This window comes from Moschus berezovskii, chromosome 13 (genome assembly GCF_049115385.1).
Source record: "Moschus berezovskii isolate FMDL1 chromosome 13, NW_MosBer_1.0, whole genome shotgun sequence".
Classification (NCBI taxonomy): domain Eukaryota; kingdom Metazoa; phylum Chordata; class Mammalia; order Artiodactyla; family Moschidae; genus Moschus; species Moschus berezovskii.
In genome coordinates, this window is record NC_142472.1 from 59,214,907 (window position 1) to 59,235,081 (window position 20,175).

The 20,175-nt window shown below is 38.9% G+C and overlaps 1 protein-coding gene across 1 annotated transcript in view; it reads right to left on the reverse strand.

The window, feature by feature from the left end:
* Window positions 1-20,175, reverse strand: part of STARD13 (StAR related lipid transfer domain containing 13) — a 525,698-nt gene that overhangs the window by 501,720 nt on the left and 3,803 nt on the right. The window lies entirely within an intron of this gene.

Here is a 20,175-nt window from a genome sequence, read left to right on the forward strand (position 1 = left end):
CTATGTGCCATTGAGGCGTAAGGATTAAATCAGGTAATTGTTGTAAAGCATCTATTTCTTGTACCATGCCTGGTACATAGTGAGTGCTCAATAAATACTAATTCCTATGAGTGAGGAAAAGTATGTCTTGGAGGGAAGCCCCTGCCCCTCAGGGTCCCTTTGCATGGCCTATAATGTGACTAGTGCCCACGTGGGTGCACAATATGGATGAACTCAAGGGTGTCTGAGACACCAGAGGATAGAGAATAGACAGAAAAAAACAGATAATATGACGGAGAGAGAGAGGGACGCTGGAGTAGGGGAGGGGTGAAATGAGAGATTACCAGGCCATCAAAGACAGGGAGAAGTCAGTTTCCCCAGCTGACTGCTGATAGCTCCCCAGTTCCTGCCGTCCTACCATTCCAAGCTGATGATTGACAAAACAAGACAAAATCCAGTTAGCAACTACTGGAGTCAACTTTGGTGAGTCTCTGTTCCAAAACAATGAGGGTGCCTCCTGGAACACTTCACTCGCTCCCAAGGAATCTCTCAGGTCAGATCTGAGGACAGTCATTCTCTGCAATACTTAGGGCTAATGGAAGCAACCAGAACTCTGGAGACTTCCCTATTCAGGTGCTTGAGCTGTTTCTGATGCTAGACTCTAAAAAATATATATATCTTCCAAAGAAATAAGAGGAATAAGTTATTTTCTGACCCAAAGGTTATTTTAAGGTACTGATAGTGTCTGTGAAACTGCCTGGACATAAAATTATTTTAGAGAATGTACAGTATTCTCTATTATGTGCATAGCAACTTAAATATGGGCTTTTCTAGAAATAATGGTACTCAAATATTTAGAGTACTCAAATACTCAGATGGCTCCATTGTAATAATATGCATGTGATAAATTTGCGTTTGCATCATTGGAGAACAAAACCCTTAAGTCAGAAATAGTAAATTGAAACACATGCAAATTTTCTTTCCGGAGGGAATCTTGCCACCTCTTTATTGCAAGTTCTTTGCTGCTAGCTTCTGGTGATAGTTTGCTTGCAAAGATGGACACAGCAGTCCTTTGCAATGTGACCTTGCCATTCCCTCCATCAAGAGGTGAAGTTTATTTATCCTTCCTCTTGCCTCTTGTCTGGCCTCAAGACTTGTGTTGACCAATAGAATATGGCAGAAGCTAAGTCTTATGATCTGTCAGCCTCTGCTTCAAGAGGCCTTGCACCTTCTACTTTCTCCCCCTTTGCCACCCTGAGGCCTTTATTTATGGTTAACCTCCTTGAGGCTGGAGGACCCCAGGGAAAGAGTAGCCTCACTAACAGGCAGTGAGACCACCACTACCAGGGGACTGTATATATAGGTGACCTCAGGCAAGATCAAGCAGTAGAAGAATCACCCAGCTGACCTTGGGGCAGGAATCCACCCAACTGCTGACCCACAGAATTATTAGCAAATAAATAGCGTGTTCAAGCTGCCAAATTGTAGGGTGTTTTGTTATGAAGAAATTGATCATTGATGCAAGGATATACCATTTTCCTCCCTGTGAGCAGGGACTCTCAACGCTGTGCAGCAGGAAGTAGGATGGTCCATTAACATCGCTAACCAATAGTAGAATTGAAGAAACCTCAGTCTCAGAGGATTGTCTTATTGGGAGATTATTATCATAAAGAAACATTTTGTTGTTAAATAACATGAAGAGCAGGAGCTCTACCTCCTAGAACTGGAGGGAAGTGGCATTTCAGTTGTGGCAGTACTTGCTGTCTGAGTGATATTTGATACGTGGCAAGGTTGCCAACAGAAATGCCTAGGGGAGGGAGGGCATTCTTTTTTAAGTAAGGGTATCATCTAGGATGAATCTTACTTGCATATATTAGCCACGACCTCACAGAGGGATGTCCCCTTTTCTTTCCCATCTGCCAACTATAGAAACTAATTGGGAATTCTGTGACTTTTCCAGCTGGAGGGTGTTGCACAGAGCACACATCTGAGTAATAGCTGACACCAGCTGTTCTCGGAGAGCTGATAATAACTTTTTAATGGAGAAAAAGTTTATCAAAGTCAGTGTAAAATTGGTTTATCCAGTTAAGGCCAATTGTAAGAATAGCACCACATGTGCTGACTTTTCAAACAGAAATTGAGTATGTTCTTGATCCACAGTCCTGTTCTTTCTCATTGAGGTGCTACAGTGAAATGCAGCTAGTCTTGATCCAACTAATTTTTCCTCCTTGACTGAGAAGAATAATTGTTGTGCTATTCATATAAAATCTCAAAATGCAGCATGGTGAAATAAATACTATGTTGTTCTTTTTCTTGTCTCTTTCTATCAGTGGCCTCCTTGTCGGGAAGATACTCTGCCCCTGCACTTAGCGTGTGTGAAAAGAGTATGTTAAGCATTTGTGGATTCAATATAAAGACATTCAAGGGCTCCAGAAATTTCTGCCCAAGAATCTTTCAAACTCCCACACATCTTGGCCATGAGGTTCTCCGCACCTGCGTTGGCCCTGGAAGACCTGGGTGATGGGAAAAATCAGTCAGGGTGTCTCTGGGGATCAAAATGTTAGTGCTTAGTTTATTTTGTCATGCAAAAGATTTTGCTTTGGCAAAAGGAATTAGACAGAGCCTTTTATCATTTTGCACCATTGACATCATACTGAAGTTCAATTAAAAAAAAATTAAATATAGATCAACTCTAACCAGTCCAAAATTCTAGCCAAAGGGCAAGGGCAGGAGTTGAAATGTTATATGTAAGTCCTTTAAAAAAGTAAAAAGTACCATCTAACACAGCAATTTTATTTGTTGACTTTTAAATAAAACTTTTTAAAAGTAATTTCTTGGGCAAATAACAAATTCAATGATAAATTTTAATGATATGAAAGTTCTTCATACATGTTCTTTTGAATTTAGTAATTGTATAAAGAAGTATGCAACATATTCAAAATATAAAATGAATGAGTTCAGAGCAAAATGTACCTTGAAGTAAGAGGCTTTCACTAGTCTGAAAAATTAATTTTGAATATATCTGCATTTTATTGATGTTATAGAGAAACAGTTTCTCTATACCTCTGATGTACATAGTTATAAAAGGATCTGGCTTATATCTGCCCTTAGAAAAATACAAAGGGATTTGGTCTCTTTAGAAGAAGGTGGGAATCATGCAAAAATTCAAAGTATGTTTTTCTTTTTATTCACATTGCATGAGACTCAAAAAAATTATCTCAAAAAATATTTATTTCAGTCATACTAGTAATTCCCCTGATTTACTGTTTGGAGAAAGAATATATTCAATATTTACAGTTAACAAACAGCTCTCATAGTGTGCTTGTTCCAGTTATGCACATGGTCCAGGGGGAGAATCTACTACTTTAGGTCAACAGAGGTCATTCAATAGCCCTGCTTGCTACCCTGCTCTTCCTATTCCAGTGCATGACCTGAATCATGAACTATAGTTTGGCTTTCTATGTATTTATCAAATTTAAATGCTTAACCAAATCCTGTTTTTGTTTGTTTTTTAATTCTAACAATGACAGTCCTATGAGGTGGAAACTGTCTTGAAGGACCTTGAGCAACAAGCCTGACCATATCTAGGTTATTGGATCCCTGTCTCATTATGTGATTTTTTTTAAATTCAAGATGGTATAAATGGGGAAGATCTAGCATATGTTTTGTTCCCATAGAATTAGGCCTTACCATTTGGAAAAATAGTATCGAAAATCTTTTTCTGACTTATGTGGAAAATAAGATGATGTTTTTCATCATTATTTTCATTTTATTGTCTATTTCACCAGGTACTCAGTGAATATATTCATTTTTTAGAAATATTGTTGAGAGGACTGTTTGCGGATGTAAAAAACTTAAGGTCTGGTTCCATCTGCTGTGCAACCTTAGGGAAATAAAATGAAGACATCTGCCACTTATTAAAGGCTTACTCTGTCCAAGGAGCTAAGAGAGTACTTTATCAGCCAAATTTTATATTAATCTTTTCAACACCCTATTTGGTAGATGATATTAATTTTATTTCCAAATGCAAAAACTGAGTCTCACAGCAGTTAAGTAATTTTCCCAGGCTCATTAGCTGATGTATGGATTTGAATCCAAGTCTTTTAGACTCCAAAATCCATGCTCTTACCTGCTTCAGGTGAGTTGTAGAGTCAGCAGCTCTGGGAGCAAATCTCAGCTCTGCCACTTATTAGCTTGGCAGACCTGAGAAGTTACTTAACGTCTGTGTCCTTTCATTTCCCATTTGTAATATAGGAAGGATACTATTTAGTCCAGAATACTGGGAGGGTTAATTAAGACATGTTAAAAAAACAGTTTCCCATATAGTAGTCCGTAATCCACAATAAAAGTTCATTCTTTCACTTTCCTCCTTCCCTGGGCCTCATTTTCCCCCTCTATATATTAAGAAGGGCCTTAGAGGTGTTCCCTGGTGGCTCAGAGGTTAAAGCATCTGCTTCCAATGCGGGAGACCCGGTTTGATCCCTGGGTTGGGAAGATCCCCTGGAGAAGGAAACGGTAACCCACTCCAGTATTCTTGCCTGGAGAATCCCATAGATGGAGAAGCCTGGTAGGCTACAGTCCACGGGGTCGCAAAGAGTCGGACATGACTGAGCGACATCACCTCAACCTCACCTAGAGGTGTATAAACTTCAGAAAGCAGCTGGTACAGTCACTTCAGTGTATAGGTAAGGAAACTAGAGAAGAAGCAACTTGCCCCAAATCACAGTTGGTTAGTGAGTAGTTAGTGTTACTATAGCAATAGTTTTTATTTTGTTATTGGAATGAGAAAGAAAGAAAGAAAGTGAAGTCGCTCAGTCGTGTCCGACTCTTTGCTACCCTCTGGATTGTAGCCCACCAGGCTCCTCTGTCCATGGGATTTTCCAGGCAAGAATACTGGAGTGGGTTGCCATTTCCTTCTCCAGGCGATCTTGCCAACCCAGGGATTGAACCCAGGTCTCCTGCATTGCAGGCAGATGCTTTAACCTCTGAGCCACCAGGGAAGTCCATTCATTGGAATGAGAGTTGGACTTAATTTGACCAAATTACCTAAACCTGGGTAATCTAGAGTCTATATAATTCACAAATTTCTAGTTTTTGCATTTTGTTTTTGAGTTTTGGCCCAGGCTCCTTTACACAGTTATTGCAAATATACTACATGTAAAAGACCTATCTAGTTATTGCTTGGCAGAGTTGTCAAATGACCCAGCAATTCCATTCCTGAGTATATAAACAAGAGAAATGAAAACATATGTTCATGCAAAAATGTGTACATGAATGTTCATAATGGTCAAAAAAGTGGAAGCAATATAAATGCTCTTTAGCTGATGAAATCAATAAAAAGTGATATATCCATACAATGGAATTATTATACTATAACAATGGAATGAAGTGCTAATATGTACTATTACACAAATGAAACTTGAAAACATTATGCAATATGAAAAGAGCCAGACACAAAAGTTGTGTCTCATATGATTCCATTTATATTAAATGTCTAGACTAGGTAACTTTGTGGCTACTAAAAGTAAATTAGTGATTGTCAGGAGATAAGGAAGGAGAAAATGGAAAATGCCTGCTAGTGGGTATAGTTTTCTTTCTGGAGTGATGGAAATGCTCTGGAATTAGCGGTGATGACTTAGTGTTGGCAGTATACTACACTCACTGAACTGTGCACCTTTAAAGGGTAAAGATTATGGTATGTGAACTAGACCTCAAAAAATCTGAATAACATAAATAAAGGGTTGAAATACAGTTTGGTGAAAATTAAAACAGGTAAATATATAAGAAGTATTCTGCCCATGGTGCAAAAGCTGTTAGATTAATTCCTGATTTTACCTTGGTTAGTCAGATATGGAAAGTTTTGGAAATACTTCTGCCTTATTTTTACATACCTCCAAATCTTCTGTAGCTGACTAAACTGAAGGAGTCTGTAAATAAAATAATAATCCTCAGGAATCAGACTGTGTGGCTTCTTATTTTGCTTCTCCAGTGCCAGTCCTTGTGGCCCTTGACAGGCCACACCTCATGGAGGAGCTCATTTCTCTGTTTGTGAAAGAGTCTGCTTGCCCTGTCTCTAGGTCTGCTGGACAAATGCTGAGAAATAAGTGCATAAAATAACAACATGGCATTTTACAGTTCTGAATGCTGTAGAAACACAAGTTAATAATAGGAATTTGTCTTTCTTACAATAAACTTTAATTGGACAAGCAGACCTAATCCCTAATGCCTTTCCAAATTCTGAATATAATTATTAGTGAGAACTTAACTTGAATATAACTGTTACTTTATAGTTAAGTGGGCATAAACAACACTAATGAACCTTAATAAACTTTTATTTTGAAAAGCATGAGCTAAAATCCTGCCTAAATATTATGCAGCTGAAATCATACCTCCAGCAATGAGTACTTCTTTCAGAGAAGAAATATGTTTATTGGCAAGAAATGATGATATTTTTCTATGACTGTCTGTAATATATCAACCCAGGAAGCTAATATATTACAGTCAACATTTAATGACATAAAAATCTGTAATAAATAGAGACTTTATTAATCACTATTATGCTCTCAAATTGAGATATTCTTATTTTCTCTCCCTCCCAACCCATTTCAGGTCTGATCATCCCAGGTAGGAGTGACCCTCTTGTGTGTATATCCTCTTGTATATCCTTTGTTGCATCTATTTCTGTTTATTTGTTTCTCAGTATTAGATGCAGGCCTGTGAACAGCATCAACTGTGGTTCCTCATCTTTGATTCCCCAGCATTAAATATAGTGATTGGTACATAGTAGATATTTCACAAATGAATGAATGAGTGAACTAACCAGTGTAAATTGTTGGTAAACTTCCATATAAGTGTGGTGTAGGCAACAGCCAGAGGAAGGTCAGGAATTGGTTCCTGGGACTGCTGCCATGTACAGCTCAGGTTTCAAGTCCTGAGGGAAATGCTGCTGCTTTTCAAGTCCTGAGGGAAATGCTTGATGAAAGTGAAAGAGGAGAGTGAAAAAGTTGGCTTAAAACTCAACATTCAGAAAACTAAGATCATGGCATCTGGTCCCATCACTTCATGGCAAGTAGATAGGGAATCAGTGGAAACAGTGACAGACTTTATATTTTTGGGCTCTAAAATCACTGCAGATGGTGACTGCAGCCATGAAATTAAAAGATGCTTGCTCCTTGGAAGAAAAGTTATGACCAACCTAGACAGCTTATTAAAAAGCAGAGACATTACTTTGCCAACAAAGGTCCATCTAGTCAAAGCTATGGTTTTTTCAGTAGTCATGTATGAATGTGAGAGTTGGACTATAAAGAAAGCTGAGCACTGAAGAATTGATGCTTTTGAACTGTGGTGTTGGAGAAGACTCTTGAGAATCCCTTGGACGACAAGGAGATCTAACCAGTCCATCCTAAAGGAAATCAGTCCTGAATATTCATTGGAGGACTGATGCTAAAGCTGAAACTGTAATACTTTGGCCATCTGATGCGAAGAACTGACTCAGTAGAAAAGACCCTGATGCTGGAAAAGATTGAAGGCAGGAGGAGAAGGGGACGACAGAGGATGAGATGGTTGGATAACATCACTGACTCAATGGACATGAGTTTGAGTAAACTCTGGGAGTTGGTGATGGACAGGGAGGCCTGGCGTGCTGCAGTCCATGGGGTAGCAAAGAGTCGGATACAGTTGAGCGACTAAACTGAACTGGGCTTCTAGAGAGATTTGAAGTGCTGATACTTGAAAATGGCAACTTACTAGAAGAAGAGTTTTTTAGTGCAGAAGAATTTAAGAAAGTTAACAATGTCATCCACTCATAGTCCATGCTGTCACACTCCCATCCTACTTTTGCATTTACTGTTTTCCCCCACTATTCTGTTTAAATTTGCAACACCTTCTCCCACTCCTTTCCACTTTCCTGCTTTATTTTTCTCCATAGCAATGGTCACCGTGTATTCTGATTTTTTATTTACTGTTTGTCTCCCCTTCTGCCCCACCAGAATCTGAATTCTGATTTTATATAGCCTGCTCTTTTCCTCCTCTATATTAAGTGCTAAAAATGGTCCTTGGAAATAATAGCTGCTCAGTAAATGTTATGGAAGGAAGGTGTGCAGGAAGAAAGGAGAGGGAAGGGAAGGAGGGAAGAGAAGGAGCAGAGGGAGGAAGGGGAGAGGGGGCTTGGAAGGAAAAAGAACGTTAGGAAAGAAGAATGGAAGGGAAAAGGGAAGCCTATTCTAAAAAATACCTGAACTCCTGGCAAGCTTTCAATACATTCAGGTAAACTCGTGGATGACTTACAGATTTATTTTTCTTGGCTCACAAAAATTTTTTTTATTTAAAAAAAGCTGAAAAATTTCCATAGAATATCAGATTATGAGCTTTTCTCAAACAATCAGGTCTGGTTAACTGGGCCTGTGCTCCCATACCATGCCAGTCATCTAGACTTGGGGGCATGGGCTAGAATGACTTAATAGGCCAGAGAATTTAGGGATGGAAGCTGATATCTCTCCTGGATTTCCTGAATGGCTATGGATGTGTAGCCCAGGAAGTCCTCAGAATAATTTAGATTCTTATGGAAACCTGTATTTCCAAAGGGGTTTCAATGCACAGATCATGCCCAGGACTTTAAGTCCTGGTTCACTCAGACCAGAGACCCCTGGGGCTTACCTGAGAGGGGCAGGTGTGCCCAGACAAACCCTCTACTGATCCTCTGTCTCAAGGATTTTCCCTGGAGAACCTGAACCCTGCATCGCTCTAGTGAGGATGTTGGTGTAGATATGTTAAGACATGTTCACCCACTGCAGTAATGGTATCACAAAGCCTATTTAGCTCTAAAATATGCTTAATATATGATTCCATCCCCATGCATCTGTTCATTCATTCAACAAATACATATTGTGCACCTACTAAGTGCCAGGCAATGTACTGGGTACTGTGTATTCAAGTATTGAAGAAGACACATGATCCCTGCCCTCACAGACCTCAGAGTACTATCAGGAAAGAGAAACAGGTAAATAAGAAGTGATAGCATATTGCACAGGATGGTATCAAAACACAGCAGAGGCTCTGAAACTGTGGGCTTAAAGTTCAACATGTAGAAAATATGCAAATGTTCAAAGCTTTTCCCTAAACTGCTTGGGGGTAAATTCCAGGGAAAATTAAGTCATTTTAAAATTTATTCTTACAGGATACTTATAACATATATAAGTTTTCTCTGGAGTCCTTAATTTATTTTGAAATTTTTAATTGTCTAAAGGCCACTTTGTCTCACTTTACCTACACAAATATACAAAAATATTTTTATCTAAGTAGCTGAGCCCATCCTTTTGCATAAATCTGATCAATCTGAACACTTTCTCCAACCTACCTAAATTATTGCTATTTTTATTACCAATACTACTTACACCTCTATCTACTATCATTTCTAGTTATTATTTTATTCTATAAATTATGTTTTTATTTTATAGTGTACACAGTAGTAAATATTATTTATTGTGGTAAATATATAAAACATAAAATTTTAACCATTTTTAAATGTACAGTCAAGTATACTCACATTTTTATGTAACCATCACCACCACCCAGAACATTTCATCATCCCAAGCTGAAAATCTATACCCTCTAAACAATAATTCCCCATTCCATTCTCCCCCAACCCCTGGTAATCACTTTTGTTTCTGTCTCTATGTGTTGGTCTATTCTAGGTACATTGTATAAGTGAAATCTTACACTTTCACTTTGTTCTTTTGTGGTTGGTTTATTCTATTTAGCATAATGTCTTTAAGTTTGGCCCATATTATAGCATGTATCAGAATTTTATTCCTTCTTAAGGCTGAATGGTATTTAGTTGTACATATATACCATATTTTGGTTATCCATTCATCAGCTGATGGACATTTGAACTGGCTCTTGTGAATCGTGCTGCTATAAACATAGGTGTATATATGCTTATTATGTTCATGTAGTGCTCTTAATTTTTCAAAGTGCTTTTGTGTCTACAGCTCATAAACTCTGTGGGAGATAGAGTAGTTAGTGTTTTCCTATTCTGGCAGATAAGAAGTCCAAATTATTGAAAAATTAAATGGCTTATTAATACAAGGATAGTTTCTGACTCAGCCTAGAGAATCTTTTTCTTAACATACTTTTTTATTATTCACTCCAGTAATCCCTTCACCAGCAGGGATGCAAAAGAAAAATATCCTCGTTGAGTTGCAATTGTAGGGCAGAAAAAAAGTCTTCTTTTAGTTGGACATGCTAAATGAAATCAGTAGGCCCACAATTTGGGGAAAAAAATCAGTTTTAAAAATTTATCTTTCAAATATCATTGGCAGCTATTTTTTCTAGCAAAATGACTTTCTGGGCTAGTTAATCCAGACCTAGCCTTCTCTCTTCCCCCTCAACTGCACCATCGCTCATAAAATTCAGATTTCCCACTTACTCGAACCTGGAAAGTATGTCTATAACCCAAATAAAATATCTAAATCTTGATTACTCATGGGCTTAAATCATACTGATATAGTTTCACATTCTGTTCTTGGATAACAATCTTCGTTAAATTCCAGAGATACCGCTGCTCTGTTTGAGCAGAGCTTTTGAGAAGTTGAGAGGTCCTCAGATGACCTTTGAGGGAGGAGAGTGGAGGCTAGGTACGTATGCGTGGTGGAGCCTGTGGTGCTGTGTCCCTGATGCTGCCCTCCAGCTGATGTGTGCTGGAGCAGTTTGTCTAAACTAAATTCATATGTTCCTTTATGTCAATAATATTAGGCTAGATTTAGTTTTTTTGAAATAGTGCTATTATTTGTACTACTTCTTACAGTTTCTATTGGTTTAAAAAGATATTTCTAACAGTTAAAACTGTTCAAAGTAACACTTGTGTTAATTTGATTATATATAGACACACTATGGCATGTATAAAATTACATTAAAATTTGCTTTATCTTGAAAATTTTGTGATTGAAAGACTAATGGAAGCTCTGGCAAAAACTATTTGAAATCGTCAACACTCTTCTTAAACAAACATAGAATTCCAATCAGTCTGTGGCTGGTCAAGGGAACAGGATACCCTTAATTTGCTCTGTGGCCCCCAGCAAATCAAAGCAAGTACCTTCACATTACAATCTTGTCACCCACCCCCACCTCACCACTTTAAGCCGAGAAGTCAAGTGTCTGTTTTGTACCTCAACATGGTCCAGGATTGGGCGTTCTTCATTGAGGATACAAACAAAGAGGATGAAATGCCTATTCCTGGGGACTTTCCAATCCAGCTCTGTTGAGAAAAACCTCCCCTGTTTACCAGATGTGACTCCTAGGTTTGTAGCTGTTTTCTGAGGAAACAAAGAAATAGAGCTCTGTGGAAGTCAATGGCACGCTGTGCTCTAGCCCTCTTATAGTTGCCTCAGAAGAGATCACAAAGGGTTAAGATTAATGTTTAAAGCTCATACCCATTAATTTGAAAACAACCATAACCCCTTTACTCACATGGGTAAAGAGACATAAAATCTTCCTAGAGAGGAAATATAAAAAGCTGATGAAAATCTGAAAAAAAAATTTTGGTCTCGATGGCAGTAAACAATAATAATACAAATTAAAATGAGACACTGTTTTCTCCATGTACTTCATAAGGTTTGGAGAATATTAAGTTCAGTGTTGGTGGGAGTGAGGTGAAGTGTTTATTCTCATTAACTGCTGATAGCAGTTTGAATTAGAACTATATTTCTAGAAAATAATTTTCTAGTATCACACAATATTGCTTTTAAAGATAGAAATCTTAGAACTAGTCTCAGTAAGTGATCAAGATACTTTATGGACAGAAAATTGATAGCATTTAAAAAAATAGAAAAGTTGTAAACAAACTAAATGTTTCATTGTTTGGGTATAGTTTATTACATTTTATGTACAAATGAATTATTATGCATCAAATATTCACATTAGATGTGAATATTTTTATTATAAATTTTTAAAACATGGAGAAATAGCTTTGTCATATTTTAATTAACAAAGAGTAATTGTATTACAAAGAGTAATACAAATTATATATAGTTTGGGATCAATTATTTTGGAATAGTAGAAAGAGAACTACAGAGAAATATATAAAATGTTAACATTGGTTATCTATAGGAGAGTGTTTATAAGTGATTTTTTCTTTCATTTTTAACCTTTTATATATTATACAAGTATTCTATAGTAGTCAGAAAAAAATATGTAAAATAAGTGGTCAGAAAAAGAAAAAAAAATGTGGTCATGTGGATGGATATCCAGAATATGGTTCTAAGAATAGAGACTGTAAAAATATTGTTGACTTATTTATTCCCACCTAATATCTTTTGCAGCCATGAAATTAAAAGACGCTTACTCCTTGGAAGGAAAGTTATGACCAACCTAGATAGCATATTAAAAAGCAGAGACATTACTTTGCCAACAAAGGTCCGTCTAGTTAAGGCAATGGTTTTTCCCGTGGTCATGTATGGATGTGAGAGTTGGACTGTGAAGAAAGCTGATCGCCGAAGAATTGATGCTTTTGAACTGTGGTGTTGGAGAAGACCCTTGAGAGTCCCTTGGACTGCAAGGAGATCTAACCAGTCCATTCTAAAGATCAATCCTGGGTGTTCATTGGAAGGACTGATGCTAAAGCTGAAACTGCAATACTTTGGCTACCTCATGCGACGAGTTGACTCACTGGAAAAGACTCTGATGCTGGGAGGGATTGGGGGTGGGAGGAGACGGGGACGACAGAGAATGAGATGGCTGGATAGCATCACCGACTCGATGGACATGAGTTTGAGTGAACTCTGGTAGTTGGTGATGGACAGGGAGGCCTGGCGTGCTGTGATTCATGGGGTCGCAAAGAGTTGGACACGACTGAGCGACTGAACTGAACTGAATATCTGTATGACTTTGGGGTAAATCACATAATTTATAAAGCATGTATTTTCTCATCTATAAAATATCATATTAAACCTCCTTCCAAATTTGTTAGGAGAATCATTTGAAGTGACAAATATGAAAAATACTTTCAAGATTATAAAATACTAAGAGAAATCTAAAAGATGAATTGAGGTTGACCTTATGACATATTTCTATGTGGTGACTGTCAAGTGTGAGGGTATAGGCTGTGGCCATACAACATAAAGAAACCACAAGGCTTAACTGAGGACAAATTCATAACCCACTAGGTGCCTATTCTAGGGCTTTCTTTGCGTGGGTTACCTCCCATAGCACTGGCGATCTGGGAAAGTAGTGGTAAGGGACAGGGGATATAAAGCTCGGTTGGCAATGCAGGCCAGGCCACGAAGGGATTTAAAAGTAAGGCTGAAGACTTTATAGGTTTATCATCACTGGTTAGGATGGAGGTATATTAGGTGTTTCGTTTGCTTTGGGCCTGGGTGTTACAGAGACACTTGGTTTGGGGATAATGGTGGCTCAGACAGTAAAGAATCTGCCTGCAATGAGGGAGACCTGAGTTGATCCCTGGATTGGGAAGATCCCCTGGAGGAGGGCATGGCAACCCATTCCAGTATTCTTGCCTGGAGAATCCCCATGAACAGAGGAGCCTGGCGGTCTACAGTCCATGGGGTTGCAAAGAGTTGGACACAACTGAGCGACTAAACACAGCACAGCACAGCCTAAGAGTGGCCAATTTGCTGGATAGACTTAATGGTCAGGGGAGTGGAAGAAGGAGTCTGGCTAGGTCAGAGTTTTGGCAGTTCCTGAGATGATGTTCTCAACAAGAACGTGGTGGGAGGAAAACAGTAAACGTCAGAGAGATTTCTCAAGGAGAGAATTTTTGATAGATGGAACACAGAGGGTAAAGGAGAAGAAAGACTCAAAGATATCACTGATATGTCTTCTATGGGAGACGGGAAAAGGGCTGCATTTCTTATCAATCCCACCTGAGAGACTAAATGTACAAGCAGACAATGGCTAGACCAAATGTAACAACCGAGCTCTGAGGCCGGCCTCTGAGCAGTCAGCTCATCAGAGTCAGGACTTGGCAAGAGATGGTCAAATTCCCTATTCTATTTAATCCCTGCTTCCAACTCAATAATTAATTAGCCATAAAAAAGAAAAAGAAAAAAAGAAATGCTCTCCTAACCAATCATATGGGATGCTGCACTTCTAGCTAGCCCTCCTGCTTTTGCCAGCAGTGTCCAGAAAGATCACGCCTGTTCTCACCTTCCCTTTTTCCACTATAATATGTGTCATGTTCCTCTACCTTCAAGTCCCCAAAGTGCATGTAATGGTGACTGACTCCCTAAACTCTAAATAAATCACCTCTCTTTGGTCTCATTTGAATGGTCTTTGTTTCTGCTCTCCCATATCTATCCTCAGTTCAGTCACTCTTCACAGTAGTATTATCTGGCAGACAATTTGATGATTTGGAGAAAGCATCACTAGGAATCACTTCTGTCCCTCAAACTAATTCTGTGGCTTTGGACCATCTCTTAACCCATTGAACACCCATTTCCTGAATCTGTAAAATGAAATGTGTCCATCACAAGGTGATGAAATTCTGTGTCCTGGTGTTCAGAAGACGTAGTCTGTCATACTGTAGACTAGAAGTCCAACAGACCCTTAACTATCTACACATATATTTCCCTGCCTATAATTTTCAGAAGGAGAAAGAGAGAAGGAAGAGGAAGGAAGGAGAGCAGAGGGGGAGGAAGGCAGATGGGCTTGCTCAGATCTGATCCAGTTCAAAGCTTCTCTAACAGGGAAATGAGAGGCCCATGGTTTCCAAACTCCCTTGAATGAGGAGACCAGTGTCTGTTTTACTTGCCTAAACCTGACACTCCAGCACCCGTCCCTCCTCCAGTCTGAGCAGTGATAAGAGTCTGACCTCACCGCTCTGAAGAGGGCCTGGCAACCTGTAACAGGAAGGGACGTTTCCAAGTGCAGCCTCTGCAGGAGGGAGGAATGAGAATTAGGCTGTACAGACACCAGTGGGGACTAGTTTCTGTTCTGTCTTCACCCCTCCAGAGATGAAACAGATATTTATTTGACCCTCACAATTACACATCCTTTCCAATTAGAACTCAGGACCTGGGCCGGAAAATGTAGGAGTGCTGAAGAGGCACTAATTTTTCAACATCACATTCTATTCTACTTGGTACCTTTTTCACCACATGAAACTACCCATGTAGGCTTTCTTGATTCTACATATTCCTGCATCTACATATTTTCTTGATTCTACTTATTCCTGTGGTCCATTGTCACTCATCACACACATTAAATAAGGATTTAGTCGCAGACGCATTCAATTCGTTCTCACAGTCATTGAGTCTTTGGTATCATAGTGAGAAAGAACAAATCAACATTTGGGTTTCAACATAAATAGTACATTTCTTCTGAGGTTTTCTTCTCTGAGGAAGCACCGAGCTACAATGACTTTGAATTCGGTTAAAAGTTTGAGGCATTCACAGCTTGCTGCATGTGATGGACTTACTAATACTCTTTCTCACCTGGAGGAAATAAGTTGCTTGTTTTGAATTTCAGTTATCAAATTTAAAAACCTTACTCCTCTCGACCAAAGGATACAGTGAGATGGTGTGGAAGAAACTGTTCATAAACTATGTTGTAAATGTCACAATGATGAGAGAGCAGGAGGCCAGAGGAGATGGAGTCCTTGTTATTAGGCCACCCTTTCAAGGTCAGGCTCCAATCAGTGAAGCATCCAACAACACAACTCAGGTTCCTTAAAGGCAAGTCCCTGCTCCTTATTCAAGGTAATTCTTGATCACGTTTTAACCTGTGACTCATTGTACATGAAAATCAGAATAGGAGAACACCTGAACCCTTTGATATCTTATGCAGTTGATTAAAATCTTCAAGAAAGCACCCCTGTGGCATTTTTCAGATTCTCAAGGTATATATGATTCCCCATGCCCATCCCCGCAAAAGATAGGAAAAAAAAACAACATTAAGAACTCTTAATCTAATGCGCTAAAACATGAAGGAGGATATCAAGTTAAGGACAAAAAAATAAGAAAACAATCCATGGATACTACTTGATCTTATCATAGTCAAGAAGTAATGGTTACTTTTGTACCTCTAAGAAAGTAATAAGAACATTCAAATTATTCCTTTTGACCAGCAGCTCAAGGGAAATGATGCTTTTTCCACCAGCTCCCTTCTCCCAGTTTCTTTGTACTATTTAATTTTGATGGAAAGACAATGCCTAATGAGATCATTTAAGAATATGGAGTAATTACTACTTAGGATATTTTTTCTCTTGCAAGGGGAAAGTGCTTGTTTATTTTGGCTTTCCCATTTTTCTCTCAATAATGAGGCTAAGTAATGTTGTTGAACTAGAGGCTGGCCGGCTTTCAGAAGCAGCCATTGAGAGAGGACTGATCTGAAATGAGAGAAGAGGGAACCATTAAGCTAAAATTAAAATGAATGCCAAGCTTTGACTCTCTTCAGGGTTCTCTTATGTGTCATAACTTATGCTTCATGAAGGTCCCAAGGTGGGAGGTCATAAGTCAATGTCACTTGGCTGGTTCAGTGGAGGCCGCTGGGCTCAATGTGTCAGTATACTCTGCCCCTGACCACAGGGGCCTGGGATAAACCAAGACATAAAATAACCTGACCTGCCCCTGAAGGAAGAGAAGCTGCTGCTAAAATGAGACTTGGCCTTTTAGTAAGGTCTATACATCCCCTTGGCCCCAGGACTTTTGGCAGAATTTCTGGGAATGGCATGCCACAGCTTCTTAATCTCTAAACAGCAGAAAATTCATATACCACCTCCGTGGATCTCAGAAGAAATGGCCAACAATTCTCTGAATGAAAGCTGTTTAAATGTTACAGATATATGGTTCAGGACTCACAATACAGAATCATAGCATTTATGGGTAGCATTATGGACAGAATCTTAGATGCCATTTTAGTCTAGGAATTACACACAAGTTAGAGAGAAGTCTTCTTGGCTATGTTAATTGAACACAGTGGTTACAAACTGAGACACCGTGTATCCAGTTGCTTGGTTTTGAATGCCAGTTCCATCTCTGCACTGCTCTACCTCAGTGTCAGCATGTGAAAACTAGGACTAATTCAAGTTTCTATGTCATAGGGGGCCCTGAAGAGTAAATCAGGTAATAATATATTTAAATTGTTTGGGGTATCTGTCAAACTAAGTACTATATAATGTTTGCTCATATTGTTGAAGAATTTCAGTGCTACGTAACACTTATTATACAGTTTTTAGTTCTTATTAACCACAAAAGAACCTACATGTATTTGAGAAGTGGTAAATCATGTATATGGGATACATTATCTATTCAGTTTAAACGATGTTTAGGGAATATTCTTGGACCATTTCCGGTTACTAGAAGTAAATTCTCTTTCCCAGGGTGTATACAGGGTTGGAATGGAGGCTGATTAAAAGCAACAACAATAGGAATTAAAAACTTTATTGGATGTTCCAGTCGCCATGCTAGGTGGCTTACCAGGCATGATTTTATTTCATTCTCCTGACAGCCCTACCAGGTTAATGCTATTATGATCTCTATTTTTACCCGTGAGGAAACAGATTGATAACCCTTACATGCCTTTCCCAAAGCTGGCATGTTGCAGGGCCTAGCTGTAAATCTTAGGCCGTGCTGTAAGTCACACTATGTACTGACTTCTTTCCAGTGACTCTAGATTACGAGCGATGGAAATCATAGGTTTCTGAGAATCACTTGCAGACCTGGCATAAAGACTCAGCCTCGAGCCAATAATCAGCAGATGCAGATGGGTAAACAGGAGCACAGACACAGGAAAGCAACGCTTGTGGAAACAAATGGAAAGGAACGCAGAAGTCTCTACCATGTAAACACAGTCCTAGCAGTGGCACAGGGAAAAGAGGTCAGCTCATCAGTGGTTTCCCTTCTCTCCTGAGTCTTTCTGTCATTTCAGAGTGAATTCACGCATTTTCCAGCCTCTCGTGCCTTGGCTCAGCTGGTGTGTTCCACACCGTCTCCTGGATCTCAGATGGTCCTTGTCCTTCGAGACTTCCACAGCTTGTTCCACTGCATCTGAAATCTTTCCCTGGTTGCTGACACAATGTGAAGACTATTTTCTTACCTGACCCTGTCCTACAGGGTCCTGACTGTCCAACCATACTTTGTTACAAAATTTAATCAATTATTGTTAATCTTGTAGAGACTTAAAGATTTCCCCTGCCCTTCTGGACTAACTACTACCCTCCTCTCTATATTCACCCACAGATGCCTCTGCTGCTGCTGCTGCTGCTGCTAAGTCACTTCAGTCGTGTCCGACTCTGTGTGACCCCATAGACGGAAGCCCACCAGGCTCCCCCGTCCCTGGGATTCTCCAGGCAAGAACACTGGAGTGGGTTGCCATTTCCTTCTCCAATGTGTGAAAGTGGAAAGTGAAAAGTGAAAGTGAAGTTGCTCAGTCGTGTCCGACGCTTAGTGACCCCACGGACTGCAGCCTACCAGGCTCCTCCATCCATGGGATTTCTAGGCAATAGTACTGGAGTGGCTTGCCATTGCCTTCTCTGACAGATGCCTCAGTAACACTGAAATGAAAAGATCCTTTGGAATAGGAAGTCTTAAAGTCATCATATGAATTGACCAATAATTTGGACTGTAGGATTCAAGGGTAGTTAAAGGATGGAATGTCTACTCAAAAGCAACAGAAGTCACACGGGTTGGGCTGTAACTAAAGGTTTGCACTATAGTTAGCGCAATCTCTGCATATAGCATGGCCCATGCATACTCCTCCATTATGTTTCTAACAGTGTCACCAAAGGCCACATTGCCTCATCTACACTGTGTAGAATTTATTCCTATCAACCAGAATTACAAAGTTTTATTTCACAAGTACAAGTTCTTCCAACTGGTATTTGTACATTTACACTTGCAAGCCAAGTAAATCTTATATTTATCATTGTTGTAAAGGTCTAGGAAGATTCAGATCATTATTCCAACATATTAAGATCTGTTTGGATTTTAATGATGTCAAAGCAATAACATATTAATAAATTTGTTAAACATACACTTATCTAAAACATTGATGAAAATATTAAGATAAGACCAATAACAGAGTTTTTTTTAATAAGCCACCACCAGTCAGCTCCCTCTATCCCCAGTTGCTAAGAAGTACCTCTAGTATGTTCATTCAGCCAGTTATTAATCTTCCTAATTGCGTTAGCTCAGCTCATATTTCTTAATCTTGTCTCCAATAACATCATGAAAGAATTATACAATGCCCCACTGAAGTTCATGTGGTAAGTAGTATTTCATCTATTGCATTTCCTTGAACAATGCTTCCCACTAATTTGACCAGATTTAATTTAGCTAAAAGCAATTTGACAAAAAACAGTTTGGTTAAAAAGACAGTTTTGTCAAAACAATGATCTAGTTTAAACAGAATAATGCCAATCGGTGTTTTTTCAAAGTTGGTCATATTTTTGTATACTCTGGGAAGAATTGTGACCCATTTTGCACCTTATATATTTTTGTTCATATTTTGCCTTTTCTCAATAGTTTAATTTCTTAAATTTCTAGCTCATTTCCAGTTAGTTATTCCTATTAAGCCTTACTTATAATGTGGAATGAAACAGTCTGACTATTCAGCAATTAATTAGAAGAATGTAAATGTCTATCCACCTCATGCGACGAGTTGACTCACTGGAAAAGACTCTGATGCTGGGAGGGATTGGGGGTGGGAAGAGACGGGGACGACAGAGAATGAGATGGCTGGATGGCATCACCAGCTCGATGGACATGAGTTTGAGTGAACTCTGGGAGTTGGTGATGGACAGGGAGGCCTGGTGTGCTGTGATTCATGGGGTCGCAAAGAGTCGGACACGACTGAGTGACTGAACTGAACTGGACTGAAATGTCTATCAACTGATGGATTATTTTTTAAAAAATATACTAGGTTTCAACTGCCATATGGTAAGTAAAATATCATATGTTAGCCATTGGAAACACATATTAAAGGCTATCATACTCTAATGTGAAATCATTGGTTAGCCCTATTTGAACATCATTATGTTAAACAATTTTTTTCTGGTTTGTATTTATAATTTTCCTATAATGAGCATGTGTTTGCTTAAAAAGTCTAAAATAATACATAAATCACAGTGATGATCTATTGTTTAGTTACTTTATTAGCTTCAAATAATTAGCTCCTTTTGCTTGATACTTAGCTTTTCTTGAGCAATTCCTTAATTGTTCAAACTTTTTACAATAAAGACAGAGT